Source organism: Melanostigma gelatinosum, assembly GCF_949748355.1.
Source record: "Melanostigma gelatinosum genome assembly, chromosome: 2".
Taxonomy (NCBI): Eukaryota; Metazoa; Chordata; class Actinopteri; order Perciformes; family Zoarcidae; genus Melanostigma; species Melanostigma gelatinosum.
This window is the reverse complement of record NC_136635.1, coordinates 17,173,319-17,190,166: the sequence shown is the minus strand read 5'-3', so window position 1 is coordinate 17,190,166 and position 16,848 is coordinate 17,173,319.

The window sequence follows — 16,848 nt, the reverse complement described above, 5'->3', positions numbered from 1 at the left end:
AGCGAGATGAAATAGATAAAGAAGAAAGGCACTAAAATACGGTTGAGATAAACAGTCGTGATGAACAGCCAGAGAGCTGGAGATGGAAAGAAACACAAGTGCAACCCCCAGCCGATACAACCTCCTGTCCGCACACACACACACTTGTCCGCCCACAGTCACCAGAGACCTGATTAAGAGAGCAGAGCTATCGATCTGTGGGCTGGCAGGCTAGGATGGATGAGCAAGCAGGGCTGCAAGAGCACCAGAGGACAGCTTCAGTGCCCCCAAATCCCCCCGCCGCCCCACCCAACCACCCACGCCAGACCTGGGAGTCGGCCAGGGCCACGGGCAGGAGGGCCGAGGCTGCAGCTAGCAGCAGTGGGTCAGAATGAAAACTGAAGAGCGTAGAGCTGGTGTGCAGTAGTAGATACACTTTACTGTAGGTATGTGTGTGTGTTTGGGGGGGGGGGGGCACTAAGGACGGGTTTCAGTGCCTCCCTGGTGCACAAAAGGGGGGAAGGGAAGCTAGTAGATATTCCCTGGACTCCAGCTTGATGGAGTACTCGTGCCCTTGAACTTCATCCACCTCCCTTTCTCAAACACACACACACACTGTCAAACAGTCCCGTCCTGTGTTTGCTGGAGCATGGTGAGGGAGGTTGTCTGCAGATGGCTGCTTATTGGGCCCCAGGGTCCGGGAGGCTGGGTTATGGGGGACACCGGTGAGGTTGTTTATGTGTTGGAGACACTTAGAGAGATTGGGTAGAATGGCAAAGGTTTAAAAATAGTAGGCAATGTTGTAAGAAGATGACGGGAGAGTTTACGTTGTCATGTTGTTTTGGTGTCTTTTTACTTTGTCACAGTTTCACTTTTAATATTTATTTACTTTCCTCGATGAGTGTATCTATCTTTTCAGACGATGGACACATTAGGTTATAGCAGGAGCCAGCTGGCATCACAAGCTAACAGATTGAAACAGTATTAGATTTCAAAGTGAGATTTTTTTTTGTATTACATCCAGCACACTGATTGAATGCCAGCTCATTCAATCATTGATTCATTTTCTCTACCCGCTTCTCAGCATCATATCCCAGCATACACCTGGTTGAAGGCAGACAGAAAAGCTTGACAGCGTGCAATTTTGTCACAGGGCCGACGGAGACCTACGTACAATCAATCAAGTTGTTGTGAACAGAACAAAGGACACAAGGCCAAGTATGAACTATCTATATCCATATTTCCTCAAGAAAAGTTACAAAGGGCTTCAGAATAAGAGCAACTGAACACCGGCTGATCCCCGCTGGTTTAACCTCCAGAGTGTGTCGGTACACGATGACATCACGGTTGTGTGTGGTTACAGGTGCAACAGCACCCGTCTGACCACACCCAGCAGTGATGCTGCTGAAAAACAATGACATTGTAGGGAAATACTTATTGGCTTTCTTACCAAGAGTTGGATGAGAAGATTGATATTGATCTTCTCATGTAACTCTCAGGAAGAAAGCAAATAAGAGAGAGTTTTAGGTCAGTATATGGACACAACAGTTCAGAAATGTAAACGTAATATTTAAACGTCACAAAGCAGCCAATGCAGAGAGGTCAACACTGCAGTATTATGCTCCTTCTTGTACTCTGAGGATTTGCACTTGTGCATACAGGACGTAGCTTTGAAGCTCATCCTCTGTCACTCTGACTCCACAGAGGTCTCGGTCTGCCCGTCAACTCTGCTGCCGACATGAAAGCCATCCATCATATAGGATTCCGGAGGAGAAAGAAGTTCCTCCCTGTTCTCTGTGAACACCGACTGCATAATAAACAGGTCAGACTGAAGTAATGAGCCACAGACACACAGTGGCCTCTGGATTTGTGGCAGCACTTGCACACTGCTGCTGTGTTGTACATTGCAGTCACAAACTGAAAATCAGGCTTCAATTATACAGTCAAACATTACCATGTGCACTCTTTTGACAATCACAAAAGGCTCCGGGCCTGCAGCTACTTGATCAACATGACAGGCTTTATGGATGTAAGTGGGTTGAGAGAGGAGTGATGGGAGGATGACAGGCAAGGCTCTTCAGCCCCAGGGACACCCTGAGTATACAGTACATACACGTACAAACACACATCAGTGAATCCAGAACCCCACCAGGTCTGTGTGGGAGCGTAACCGATGCTTGTAGTGGCAGGTTGTTGTTTACATGGAGCTCATGTTTATTCTAAAGCTGCTTACACCTCACTGGCTCAGCCTCAGGCTTCGTTCCTGTGAAACTCCCGCTGACTCGCTCTGTTTTCTCGTTGCCTTTTTCTCTGTTGACCTTTTTCCCCTCTCTCTCTTTCCCCCTTTCCTTTCCTGTCTGTCCCTCTGTTAATTATGTTTTTCTCATTTTCTGTGACGTTCCAATAGATGTTTTTAAAATGAAGGCGATGACGAATCGAGCTATGCTGCATATTTACTCTGCAGCACCACTTCTGTGTCCAGTGGTGGGAAGTAAATAAGTTCAGTTTTACTCAGTTTACTTACTAATTAAGTACAACTTTAAGGTATAATCAGACAGACTGTATGAGAAAAATAATGTTTGTTTTTTAATGTGAGCATCTTCTAGTACAAGTATGAACATGAAAACGAGAATGACATGTCCCCTTTAAGAAAATGATCTTTAAGACTTGACTGTCTGTGTCTTTGCACACGGTCACAGCTGAAAAACTTTTTGCGGGGAAGAAAAACTGAAAAATACATAATCAACAGTGAATTATCATGTTCTTGTTCTCATAACTCGGCCCACTCAACAATGGAGAGAGACAAGGTCATGAGAGAATAAATAGCAGGCAGACTAGCTCATGATCTATCATCCTGGACAAGCGGCTGCACCCGAGAGCGGGCTGGCTGACAAGATCATTAATAAAAGCTGCTAGGAGAGTGATCGATCGGCTTGATGGATGATCAGAGCCACAAATACTATAAAACACCTGGATGTCAAGCCTCGTCTCTTTGAAGATAAGGGGGGGGGGGGGGCCTTAAAAAAATCCAGAGAGCCCAACAGGGAGTCGTCAGCGGGGATCAAACCCTGACGCTCAACCTCCGTACTGCTCTGGAAAACGAATTCGGAGCCGCGTGTATGATTTGGTGCGTAACTGTGCAGTATATCTCTGTGTTTGATGCAGCCAGTGTGTGTTGTGGTCCACAGAAGCTCAGTGTGAGAGCATCAGTGTAATTTGAGGTAGATCAGGGAGTCAGCAGGTGTCGTGCTGTACAGCCTGCTGCAGGGGTCCGCCGTGGTGTAATGGGAGGTATTTATTATTGACGTGCTCCCCTCACACCATTACTGAGCTCTGTGGTGGTAATCTATGTCTCCACTACGTATCTCCGCTCCCTCCTCCATCTCTCCTCTTTCTCCCTGCTCTATCGGTAGTATCTGCCAGTGTGTTACAGTGTCTCTTTGTGTCATCTACACACACACACACACCTTACTCAGCAGTTCATCTTGATTCCTAATCTTTTCAGTGAGAGAGAGAGAATGAGTTCAGAAGGAGTGTAGTCTCCTCGCATGGCTGCGTGTATCAATATCTGTACATTGATCTGGCCGCGCCTCTCCTCCCCTATTCGTCCAAATATAGATTGGCTTTCCCAGCAGGTATCTGTGCCTAGAATCTGACTGATGGGCGGAGAGCGTAAGGGAGGGTGTATTGAACCAAGGTGTCCCACATGCCACTAGAGTGTGTTAGACCGCTAAGCAAAAAGCAGCGGGAGGAGGAAAGGAGGGGGCAAGGTTACACTTCATACAAGTCAAACAGACACTGGAGTGACACTCTTATCAGTTTCTGAATCGATGCGGTGGCAAAGATAAAGGTGCGTATGGTTCCAACTTTCATTTGTAACTGCCCCATTGTCGCTTTTAGACTCATCGATTAATTGTACGGCCTATCAAATAGTGAAAGATGCCCATCACAATTGTTTTTTCCAACTTCCAAATAAAAAAAGCAGAAAAGCAGCAAATCCTCACACTCGATAAGCTGAAACAAAATTAAGTTTGACAATTTAGTTTGATAAATGATTTCAGTAATTAATGGTTTATCGAAATTTACATCACTTGATTTTCTTTTGACCGATTGATGACTTATTGTTTCAGCACCAAAGGTGTGCAAACAGGATTTAGATCGGGTTTCCAACCCTTAAATGCATGGGCCTATTGCCAAACAGTACTCCAGTATATACCTCAGGTCTTATTAAGAGACCTGACACTCAAGTAACACAGATTTAGCTACAAATTAAATAACCACTGCATTAAACTTTACAGAACATCGTATTCACTTTTACAAAAGCTTTTTGTTTTTGCCAATAATTGGCTTTTTTTTCTCAACAACTTTTAGATGGCAAAAAATGTTATTTTAAAAACATGTTGATACATTTCAATGTCACGTGTTTTGTTTTGTGAATATTTACAAATTTCAACATGTTACAGATATCACTGTGTCGTTGACTTGCAATACACAAATTAGTCAGCACAGTAATCACAAATCACAGTCACAACAAAGAAACGCTACAAAACAATTATATATGCATCATTTTGAAAGTAATTCGTTTGTGGAAAAGCAAGAACTGGGTAAGAAACAAACTATTTCAGTTATAATAATATGTATTCAGCTGTTCTGTTTTCTGTTAATAAATGAAAGCATGAACTTACTGGATAAACTCTGTACATTAAATTAAAAAAGGTCGTAATCTGATTTAGGATAGCGTGTGTAGAGGGAAAAGAAAGTTACTTGTGTGTGTGTGTGTGTGCGCGTGTGTGTGTGTGCGTGCGTGCGGGTTAAGGAGATGTGGTATGTGTGAATGCATTTCTTCCGTATGTGTCTGTGCTGTTGCCATCAGTGCCTGACCATAAATCAGAGGACCCCAGGCCGTGGGATAGCCCAGCTCGTGGCTCCTTGTGTAATTACAAAGCTGACATTTAAACAGCAGCAGCCATATTTCACTCTCGCAAGCGCTGGACGCAGAGTGGTCTACGGATGGAGTAAAAGTTTTCAACTAGGAAAAAAAAGAAAAGAGAGACAGGAAAAAATCAATAAGAGATAGAATGCATTCTAATGCCTTGTTAATGGACCCGCACATTAATTATTCAACGGTGGCCATTTTGTCTGCTCATTAAAGTGGCAGCTGGGAGGAGAAATGTTCTGCATTACTCTGCCCTGCTCTGCTCGTGGCAGCGTTATTACCACATTCTCAGTTTGTGCTGCTTATCCTCCCATAACATTGATTTGGATCTGTTGGTTTGACACGCGTCCATATTGTGTCTGTGTCACTCGGCCCGGTGCGCGGTTTCTATAAGAGACGTTATCTCTGTCACATCCAGCAGATTTTTATTTAAAGGTCAAATGCACCATGGAATGTCCTCTGTAACGTAATCAAAATAGTTCCCCTCAGTCGTGTCATGTCAATCATTTTGGGGGAATGTTGGAAATCATTACGCAGGCTCAAGTAAACGATGCAGAATGAGGCAAAGTGTGGATATAAAAACTGCCAATTACATCATCTGAGAACGCCAGCTCTGTGCTGTGGCTCAAAGCTGTGTCTGAGAAGTGATCACATGACTGCATACAGGCAAGTTGATCTGAATATCCTGGAAAAAACATTGATATTGATATTATGTTAATAAAGTAGATAATCTATGTATTTTCCTTGAAACGCTGTGAAATAAAGGCAAGAAAGATTTGTTTATATTTTAAATAATGTTTTAAAGTAAATCTTTGATTATTATTTCCTTGAATGGCATCATCTGTTGTATTTAGTACACCACAGTATAGTGACATCGTATATAGTAACATATGCTGATTTAAAAGCTGCTGCAAACCAGATTAATTCTCTCCATGCTTGATGTGTCACTTGTGAGTGAAACGTCAGTGAAAGTACAAAGAAATTCAAACAGAGTTTTGCATGACGATTCGCAGCGATCGTGTGTTATTATGGTATTGAAAAAGCCATTAATCCAGGAGGGGCCGGTAGTGTTGAGGATGAGTTTGAAGGCTACTATCGGCAGGGCCGGCCAGTAGTTAGGAGATGTATGTGAGGTGGAGGCTGTGAGACGGGAGAATTAAAATTCCTCCTTGGCCTGCTGTCAACCTGCGTCTGCTGACTGCTCAGAGGAGCTGCTGCGTGACGGGATTCCTAATGATACTGCAGCAGAGCCATAGCCACAAATTGCTTTGACTTGATTTATTTCTCCTTTTATACCCCTCCATTCACCACTACCTCCACTACCCAGCTACCACCACAGCTCCTCCTCCTTCCTCTCTCTCTCTCTCTCTCTCGCTCTCGCTCTCGCTCTCTATCTCTATCTCTATCTCTATCTCTATCTCTCTCGCTGTCTCTCGCTCTCGCTCTCTCTCTCTCTCTGTCTCTCTCTCTCGCTGTCTCTCTCTCTCTCTCTCTCTCTCTCTCTCTCTCTCTCTCTCTCTCTCTCTCTCTCGCTCTCTATCTCTATCTCTATCTCTATCTCTATCTCTCTCGCTGTCTCTCGCTCTCGCTCTCTCTCTCTCTCTGTCTCTCTCTCTCGCTGTCTCTCTCTCTCTCTCTCTCTCTCTCTCTCTCTCTCGCTGTCTCTCTCTCGCTGTCTCTCTCTCTCTCTCACTCTCTCTCTCTCTCTCTCTCGCTGTCTCTCTCTCTCTCTCTCTGTCTTCAGAGACACACACACACTGTGTGCACATGGGGTGTACCATATCCTCTTCAGCACCACGCCAGTGGCACGGAACATCTGTCTCTAGGTCCCCCTGCCACACAGTGTTAGAGTCAGGGTATGTCGCTCACTCGACTGGCCAGTCTGCAAAGGCCTGTGGGCAGAGCAGTGCAGGACTGGCTCGCATATGAGGGCATCCAGGCGGAAACTTGTCCCCAGGTCCATCCTGCTTTCCCTGCCTCATGCCATTTGTATCCGTGTGTGTTTGTGTGGAGATTTCGTAAGCATAGACAGAGATTTTATAGGTCAGGGGGCACTAAGGCATCAACAACAACTAAAGGCTGCTTCTATGTGTCCTCTCGCTCCGTCCGTCTTTTGCTGAGCGTCTCCCTGATGCCGGTGTCTTTGACTTTGACTTTGTGAAATTTTTGACTTTGTGAAGGTTTGTGCGTGTGTGTGCTTCTCGTTCTTGCAGAAGTGCATGACTAGCAGCGATGCATCCCCGTGCTCAGTCGCTGTTTGGCCAGTTTTAATCTCCTTACATTTAGACTGTTTAAATAGTCTCAGTTCAGTTAAGTTGCTATTTACCTAACCAAAGTGGAATGCTATCAGAGGCAGCAGACAGTAGTGTGCCAGTCACACAGCAGATAACTCCTTCATGCAGCGACAGCCCAGATAAGGGGGAATGGGGGGGGGGGGAAGTACTGTTTCATCAAATAGTGGAGGGAATAGGGAATGAGCGCAAGGAGCGTGGACTAGGTTGTCCTTGCTGTGCACAAATCCAAGTGTGTAAAGTTCTACTTAAAGGCACAGTGAGTAGCTTTTTCCTAAAAGACAGTTGTTGGATTCATACAAAAATAATCTCAATCATCCCTTTGCAGTGCTGTTTTTTCTCTTTCCTTTTCTTTTCATTTTACGTTTCCAGGCTTCAACCTTAATACAAACGTAGCCAGATCGTAGGCTACAAAAATGACGGACACCGCGCCGAAAAAGTAAATATAGCAATGCCAAACGCCAAGCAGACAAAGCTCATTCCAAAATGAGGATGAATCTGTCGTTGGCTTTTTTTTCTTACTACCGAGCACCCGAACCCTTTGTTGAGCCGGAGAGGTGAGGCCCACTTTAAATGTTGTGGTTACAAACCGCAACTTACAAATCCTATTTATTGTTCCAGTGAAACAAAAGTTAGAGCGTCTTTACTGTGACGTATCCCCCAGTAAAACAGAACATTTGAACAGTGTACAGTTAGAAGAGGGATTTAATTCAAATCCTCTGTATTTGATTTGTCTGCTAAAAAGTGGGCAGGCTTAGAACGTAGCGCAATTATGTTTTATAAGAAGAAAGATGATTGAATTTTGATATAAATATACAAAGAAATACATTTTTTACGTTTTCATTTTGCACATTTTTAACGCGTTTAGCTGTAAGTAAGCAGTTAACATAGGAAACTCTGTAAACAGGAAGTCTCACAGAGTAAGAGTGAAATATCTGATTCTGCTAACCTAACCTATTTAGCTAGCGGTTAGCATTGGTCGTATACTGTAGTCTGATGTTTTGTAATTTGAGGTTATTTTTGTGAGGTATTTTAATTCTTCTCAGCCACATAGTTACCAAACAAGGTGTTGGCCAAGTGTCAGGTCATATATCTTACCAATATTTCATACAGTTATTTTTTTTTACTTTTCCCTCTGAACATGTCATGCAGTATTAGCAAGCTAATGTTAGCTTGGTCAGTTGGTTTAGTTAGCTACATGGGTTAGTGGGTGTAAATCAGTTGGCCAACAACTCACCTCATGTGAGAGCTACCGGTCGTCAGTTTGTTTGTGTGGTGCGACCGATTTAAATTAAGTGATGCGTAAATCTCCACTTAGTAAACACGTACCGTAAGTTATAACCAAGCCAAGTTTGAACTTCTAAAGAGCGAGTGAAAAAAGCTACTGAGACATTTTGATTCTACTCTCTCTGTCTTCTTGAATTTCTCCAGCTTTTTCTCCCCCAATCACTCGATTTCGAGTTCTATATCTGTCTCTCTCTTTCCATATCCATCCATCTTTTTCCTTGCCCTTTTCAGGAGGTGGGGCATTTATCATCTTTATGCCTGGAGGTTTGAGGGCATTGCATTGGCCTGATAGATGGGCTAGCCACTGATGTGCAACCACCTCAGGAGACACAAACCAGACAGCTATTTAGTAGCTGAACAAGACACATTGCTTTTCTTTTATTGTTTTCAAACTGCAAAGATGTGTGTGTGTGTGTGTGTGTGTGTGTAGGGGTGTGTTTGGGTGGTTTGAGGGAGGTTTAAGACGAGGAGGAGGAAGGAAAAAAAACAGAACAACAGATGCTCCCTGGCTGTCCAGAGAAATGTAGCAACTGTGCACAAGATGGGCCATTATCCATCTTGTGTATCACTATGTTGTTGACAAATCAATGGCTCTGACAGTGATGACTCTGTGTTACAGCAAACATAAAGCACTCAGACATTCTCCCTGCCTGCTATGGAGACTGCAGCAAGGGAGCACTCGGGGCAAGGGTACTCATAGCCAGGAGGGGTGTGTGTGTGTGTGTGTGTGTGTGTGTGTGTGTGTGTATGGTTGTGTTAGTTCGTGACAGGGAGAGTTTTCATTTAGCGTATATACGTGGTTTTTTTGTCCTTGCGTGCAGGTGTGGATGTGAAGACTTTATGTAGACACACAAAGCTTTCTCATGAAATCTTCATGCCATTGATCACATTTTATGAATCAAACATATTATTGCTGAGGCTAAAGTTTTAATATTAATTAGAAATACCTCTCAGATCCGGACATCGTCTCAGTTTCTGGAAGCACTGAAGGCAGCACAGTACTCTAATACTTTAACAAAAATCCCCCCTTTCACAAGCAGTCTGCAGAGGCTAAAATGTGAGACTTGACCTGCTCCTGCTTAAAGCTGCTCAGCATTAAAATCCTGCAGACTAGAAATCTTCAGACAGGGTCGTAACCCGGCTCAATAAGGAACCACAGCTGCCGCCTGTAGCTGGACGTACTACAGAACTATAATCCATTCATGCAGACAAAATGTACAGTACATGGGATTTATGGTTAACATGCAACATGCGTGCAGAGACAGGGAGGCGGTGCGCTCCAGTCGGCACGTATAGAGATATCATCTTCGTGTGGAAACTGTGAGTCGGAGATGGGGGCCACGGGATGTAATGAGATGGCCGAGACTCGCATCGTGAGTCAGAGAAAGGACTCCGAGTTTGATTGACAGGTAGTCTCAAAGCCCCCTGTGGCAAGTGCCAGGGGCAGGTCACTGGGGCGAGAGCACCGTTACCCATACAGATATAAACGCTTGACTGCTGTTATTGGCATGTGGGCCTCTCGTTGCTCAGGACACATGAGCCCAATGGTTGATTTTTCAGGGACAGTTCACGTTGATGCGCAGACAAACTGTAGCATACCTGTTTTTAATCTGTTGTCCCTATTTAGATACAAAGGCTCCATAGAAACTAAATGTATTACTCAAAGCTATTAAATTGACTGAGTTACATGAAATGAACACCGAAAAAATAGCAAGCAGTGTACAAAGAAATGTATACACAGACATGAAGTACAGCCGAGCCTAAAAGAAGAAATGACAAAGAAAACCACATTGTAGTTGTAGTTCATGAATCCCTGGATCATGTAAACAAATGGCATCATACTACTTGAAATAAAAAACATTTTAAATATTTTAGAAAAAAAATGTAACGCCACCTTTTTTCGAATAAAATGCCAAAATAGCAGAAAATGATGAGTGAAAAAAACATTTTACTGTTTTTTAGATTTATAATAACAATGTAGAAATGCTTGATTGACTCACATTACAACAATAAGTGATGTTATCCAGCCAAGCAGATAGACTTTGTATTCATTTGTCCAGGTTTTTAGATTTTTGCCTCCATCGTAAAAATTAATGGAATTTGTTTGTCGTTCAAAACACATTACGTTTCATAGAGCTAAACATCTGTTTTTTTTCCAGAAAACAAATACTCTGCAGGGATCGCTTAACAACACTTACTGCTGTTCTATTTCCAGAATTCTAACCATCTAAAAACAAAACTATTCTAACCCAAAATATATGCTGTTGACAAGAAAATAGTATATGTACCAACACTGTATAACTGAAGACACCTTTTTTTCATTTTGGTTCATGTTCATACAAATTGAGCAAAGAATAACTCCTCATTTGTGGCTAAAATCCTTATTTGGATTTGGAAAAAGACAAAAAATATTATTTTTTATTTGTTCAAGGAACTTGGCATATTATGAAGGATCTTTGAAATACCTACTGAACAAAATTAAATGTTGATGAACAACCTTTTTTGAAAGATCGAAACTCAGATGAGCTCTCTGACTCAAATATAATACATAAGCTAAGCGACGTCTCTGAATTAACATGGACACTGTTGCCGACATGCTTTTGTTCAATCATAGTTTTTTAATGTCGTGAGCACCAGGAATTAAAGAGGCTCCAAAATCTATTGTGATGTTAAGTGAGCAGAGTGCAGCAGGGGGACAAAATCATGCCAGAAGTAAAAGCCCTGTGAGTTTAACGCTCGACTCAACTGAGCGCCGCCTCTGATGTTTTCCACGCAGAGAGGAGAGAGGAGAGGAGCAGGGAGAGAGGACAGGGGGAGCTGGAGGGGTTAAAAGGGAACAACATCAGGCAAGAAGACAAGTGTCGACAGCGACAGGAAAAAGACGGAGGCTGCCCATGTGCCTATGTCCCCTCCACCCGACCCCCCTCCACCGCAGACAAGCATATGTGGGCTGACAACATGACATTGCCAGTCAAGAGAGCGAGGGACAGAGAGAGAGCGAGAGGGAGGACCAGGAGCCCCGGTAGCCCTGACATCCCCCGACTCTGACAGCTGATGGAGGCAGATTAGGCTCATGCGCGCACACAACTGTCAACCACCTCCCACCCCACACCCGTCCACATACACCCCTCACCTCAATTCTACCCCCCCCCCATCCAAAAAGCCACGCAGAGGCCTTCCTCCGCAGTTCTCCGCCTCTCAACTGCTTCTCCTCTCTCCATCTCTCCTCCCCCGGCCATGCAAAGAGCAGCACCGACTCCCAAACGCTCCTCTCCCTTTGCTCATTTTTCAACTACATACACAAAACCGAGGAGACAAACACACAGAAACGCACACTTCCACACACATTTCTTCCAGAGAAAGTGAGCATCAGGGTCTCAGCGCTGAGGGGATACTGTTATATGCCTGGGTTTGCGTCACACACAGCTCGAAGAATTTGAACTGATGCAATGTTTATGCTCCTGCTTAGCCAGCTATGACCCCGCCGTATCGATAGCCACGGTCTAACAACCAAATCAAGATGCAAGTCAGAAGCAACAATGTCAGCAGCGGACTACCGAGAGCAAGTTCACGCAAGGCGTCTGCCTATTACCGCTCACAGCAGATATCCATGACCCTAATGTCTGTAATCCCCATGACTCAGGTGCCCTCACACAGCCCGGACGCCTCCTGTGGGGTTACCTTGACGTATGAACACACTAAGCAGAAGGATTAGCTATTTATGTACCAATAATTTCACTGTGCATCAAGGTTGCTGTTTTTTGCACTAGTTTCTTATCTCACTGTGAATAATGAGGTCAATTTGTCTGGTTGGAAGTTATTGTTTATGGTTTTAAAAAAAAAAAAAAAAAGGAGAAAGAAAGAGCGGAACGCTTTATTGTGTGTGTGTGTGTGTGTGTGTGTGTGTGTGTGTGTGTGTGTGTGTGTGTGTGTGTGTGTGTGTGTGTGTGTGTGTGTGTGTGTGTGTGTAAGAAACAGAAAGCTCACATTCAACTATGTGACAGATAAGAGGGAAAGAGTTGCGTGTGTGTGTGTGTGCGTGCGTGTGCGCGCTAGACATCCACCCTGGGACAGTATGCCATCGATTGAGCTGCAGGAAGAGGCCTATTATCTCCAGCCATGGTTCAAGCGGGGGAGTCAAATGTGTCATATGTGTTGGCTCTAATTGGCAACCCACCACGGTGGAGGCTGACTGGGGCGAAGGCAGAGCTGCAGTAACCCAACCACCTCCCGCTCTCAGACACTGACCTCGGGAAATGTTGCAATGGGCTGTTTCGAGGCTTTGCAGTCGCTGTTGTTTTCCCGCACTGGCAAAGACATTTACAGATATGTAGATCAGTTGAAGGCAGATACACGGTCAGAGACATTATAGAAAATAATTTCATTAGCTGACTATAATGCAGAGACCATTATCATCGTTTCTGTACTTGGTGTGTAGTTGCTGGATGACACAAAGGCTTTTGTGTCCGTGATGTGTTGCTGCCTGAAGTGTTGCATTGTGAGTCAGTCATCCTCAGGGTCATTATTTGTGCTGTTCTTCAGACGGATCTCTTATTAGACAAACCTTCACGTCTCATGTGTTTCCTGTCTGTCCGCTGCTCTCCAGCTCAATGCTTACCTGATGTAACACTGCCCTCTGCAGGTGTTTAGAGTCACAACGTCTGCTGCAAAAAGAAAATGTTGGCGTCAAAATCAAAGGCACAGAAACAATACATGGATAGAAGTCAACAGTCGAAACTGACAAACTGATGCAAAGTAATGTCTTATTCAGTCTCCCGTGTTCTGTGCTGAGATAAAAAAAGAACTACTTTCTAACTTTTTAGCTTTTTATTTATTCATTTGTTTAATTGGTTTGTTATTTTCCAAATACAAAAATATTTTCTGCCGTTTTGCTTTCATGTAAATGAGACAATTTCACAGCTTCGAGTAACACATTTAGTTTCTATGAAGCCTTTTAACATCTGTACGGGGACAACAGATGATGAACACGGTTTCTCTGCTCGTCAATGCAAACTGTTCCTGGAAAAATGCAACATTTACTGCAGCAGGTCATTTAATATAGAAATGCAATATGACAGGACATGAGTGTATTTTAAAAGCATTAATGCACAAATGAAACACAACTTTATTTTAACGTGTGATACCCGGGCAACAAATTTGCAATGTTTTGCAAAACTGCAACTATGGCAAATGTTTTGGCAGCCGATCGATGAGTCACACTGATGATGGCAGTTTTTACATTATACATGCAGAAATGATATGAGTGCTTTGCAATGCACTTCAACGGGTGTGAGAGCTTTGGCCCAATTAGCCGCTTAGAGCCTGTAATACTTTGTTGGCACTGGAACTGACTTCCTGTCGAGGTGGCAAGCAGGCAAACAGAACCGTAGTAATAACCCTAAAATAAAGTAGGACATAAGTCGAGTTGCATGAGCTGTCCTGTTATTTTGTTGTTGAACAAAATTATAAGACAAGCATGAAGTATTGAATTTTCAACACAAGGAACGGTTGAATTACTCGTTCAGACAAACATCAAGAGACACAAGCTGAAGCATCCACAAAGTGAAGCAACGCTTCAGGAGGAGAGTTGTCCTCATACTGAGAAAACTCAGAATTGTCCACATTAAGCTCTGTTGGAAGAATTATAAATAATGTTATTTATATTATTTGTTCTTTTTTTAAAGCGGATAAACTTATATGACTAAAAATAGTGGATTTCCAGATGGTTCCCCAGTGTCCCTGTCATTGTGATATAGAGTGAAAACCAAGTACAGGTTTCCTCTGCCCCCCTCCGATCATCAATAATTGCCTTACTGTCTCCCTGGTGAGCTAGACAGGTTGGGTTCCCTATTTCCTGATCAGTGGGGCTTCGAGCCACCTGTATGTTCAGAGGAGTATTGTGTATCGGGATCTGACTACAGCTTCAAGAGCACCGCAAGTCTTCTCAGCTATTATCGCCTCAGTGGGACCCTGCACCACAAAGCCTTTGAAACTCAACATCTCATTTAGTCTTCTACTGGGTCGGAGAGTCCTCAGTAATTGTGGTGCAGTGCACAAATTCTGCTTTTGCACGTCGTCTGTCTTCTTATGAAATGAACATGTGTAGTTTGCAATATCCATAAATTGCAATGATATTGTCCAAACTGTGAAATACTTTGAATTGTGAACTGAGTTGGCTAAAATAACTCTCTCGCTCGCTGGATTAGGGCTTCCTTTCTTCCTGAATGACTTAAACTGCAGTACCAGAAGATGAGCTGTATTACTAGGAAGCAAGTACAGTGACCTAGAGTGCTCAAGGCATTGCAGCGCACCAATCCCGGTCAAATTTTAAATTAAGTTGATATACTGTGGAAGGTTTTATACAAGAGAAGACAAGAAAATAGTAAAGTCAAGTTACAAAAGTGCAAGCAAAGCAAAATTAACTTTGAGTATCAAAAGTAAATATATTTATGATGCAGTAACACTCACAGAGTTTTTAACTATTCGTTGTTCCTATGTGTCATATTTGTTCTGTTCCCAAGCAAACAAAAATGTAATGAATTGTATTTGATTCAATAATGTAGCGATGTAAAACTCAGCTCGGGATATTTTAATGGTAGTTTCCATCATTGGTACACTTTTAGTTTTAATAGGCTGCTTCTCCCGCTGTAATCAATCAACTGATCTTTCTGAGTTAATGTGAGTTGATGTTGCTGCCAGCAGTGGGCAGCAGAGCGCCGTCTCTGTCTCTGCAGGCAGGGTTTAAGAAAAGGTTTCTGTCTTCTTTTAAACTTCAGCATCATCTTTGTGTGTGTGTGTGTGTGTGTGTGTGTGTGTGTGTGTGTGTGTGTGTGTGTGTGTGTGTGTGTGTGTGTGTGTGTGTGTGTGTGTGTGTGTGTGTGTGTGTGTGTGTGTGTGTGTGTGTGTGTGTGTGTGTGTGTGTGTGTGTGTGTGTGGTGAAGGAAGAGAAACATCAGGGCGCCAACTGCCTCTGCCTGAAATGACAGACAGGTGCTGTAAAATCACCCCTTTATACCAGAACACACACACACTCATGGACACACAACACATGGACGCATGCCGACACCCACTCAGCACAGTCACCATGCCAATGCACTCAATTATTTCACTGCTCTAGTTTCTAACATGAGCGTTTCTAGACTGTAGTATCAACACTGTCTCACAGTTTTATTTGTGTGGCTGATTCCTTGTTTATAACTGTGATGCCTAACGTTAGTCTTCACAAGTGAAGGAGTGCCTCTGAGAGGGACGCCAGCGTTGTTCGAAGTTGTTTACTTTCTAAAGATCCGTATCGACCTTTGACCTTCAGGGCAGACTTGCTGATAGGGTGTCGAAAGTAGAACTTAATCGATCTGACCGTCTCCTAACGCCAAACACATCTTCCCTGCAGGTTGAGAACATATAAAGCAAACTAACTTTCTCACTCTGTTTCTGGACAACAACCACCTCTTCTTGCAACGGAAGGTGGTCGACCAAAGCACTCCTACGTCGTCGCTCATGACGGTGTTTCCGTCAAATTTCAAGCATCGCAGACACGCCAATCTCTGCTTTGACATCACCCATTGAGCACACTAGGCCTTCATCGTCTGCTTTGACACGAGTGTTCAAAATAGCAGCAGATCAAAGAGTTCTGGCTGAATGTTCTGAATGCGTGAGGGCACGACACAGACCGCTTCGGACAGCGAGGTTACGGCATGAAGGTTGATCCGGACAAGACGGATTTAAGAAGAAAACAAGTGCTTTAAGGCTTTAAACAAGACAGTGTGTTGTGGAGTGTAGTGAGGGCTGTAAACGAAATGTTTCAATTTCTGTTTTCGTCTCGGTGTGGCAGCAACCGATATCAAAAGACTTCTGTGTGGTCAAGGAGCTGTTGAATTGATTTTTGTGGCAACTTATTTCTAAGATTGACATCATTGGCTGTTTTTCAGTTCAACCAAAAACTGTAAATGGTCGGTCGTGGCAGCTTATTAGCATGAATGAAGATGGGAATTTGTTTTCAGTATCTTTTCAGTAGAAATTCAAAAAAGTTGTGCTTTGGGTGTATTTGCGCGTTTACAAAATACTGTTGTGTAAGGCTGAATGAGTCGATTGATTGATTAGTCGATAGACAGAAAAATCCGTGTGTCCGTGTTTTACATACGTTCTTGTCTCTCTGTAAAGCACAATTCTTTTGTAAAGTGTTACGGTTTACTTACTTTTTTATAAATGGTGTAGACAGTGTTTCTGTCTACACCACCAACAGCTGCCCTGCTTCTCTCTTCATCTCTCTCTCTCTCTGTCTGTCTGTCTCTGTCTCTCTCTCTCTCTCTCTCTCTCTCTCTCTCTCTCTCTCTCTCTGTCTCTTTTTTTCTCTCA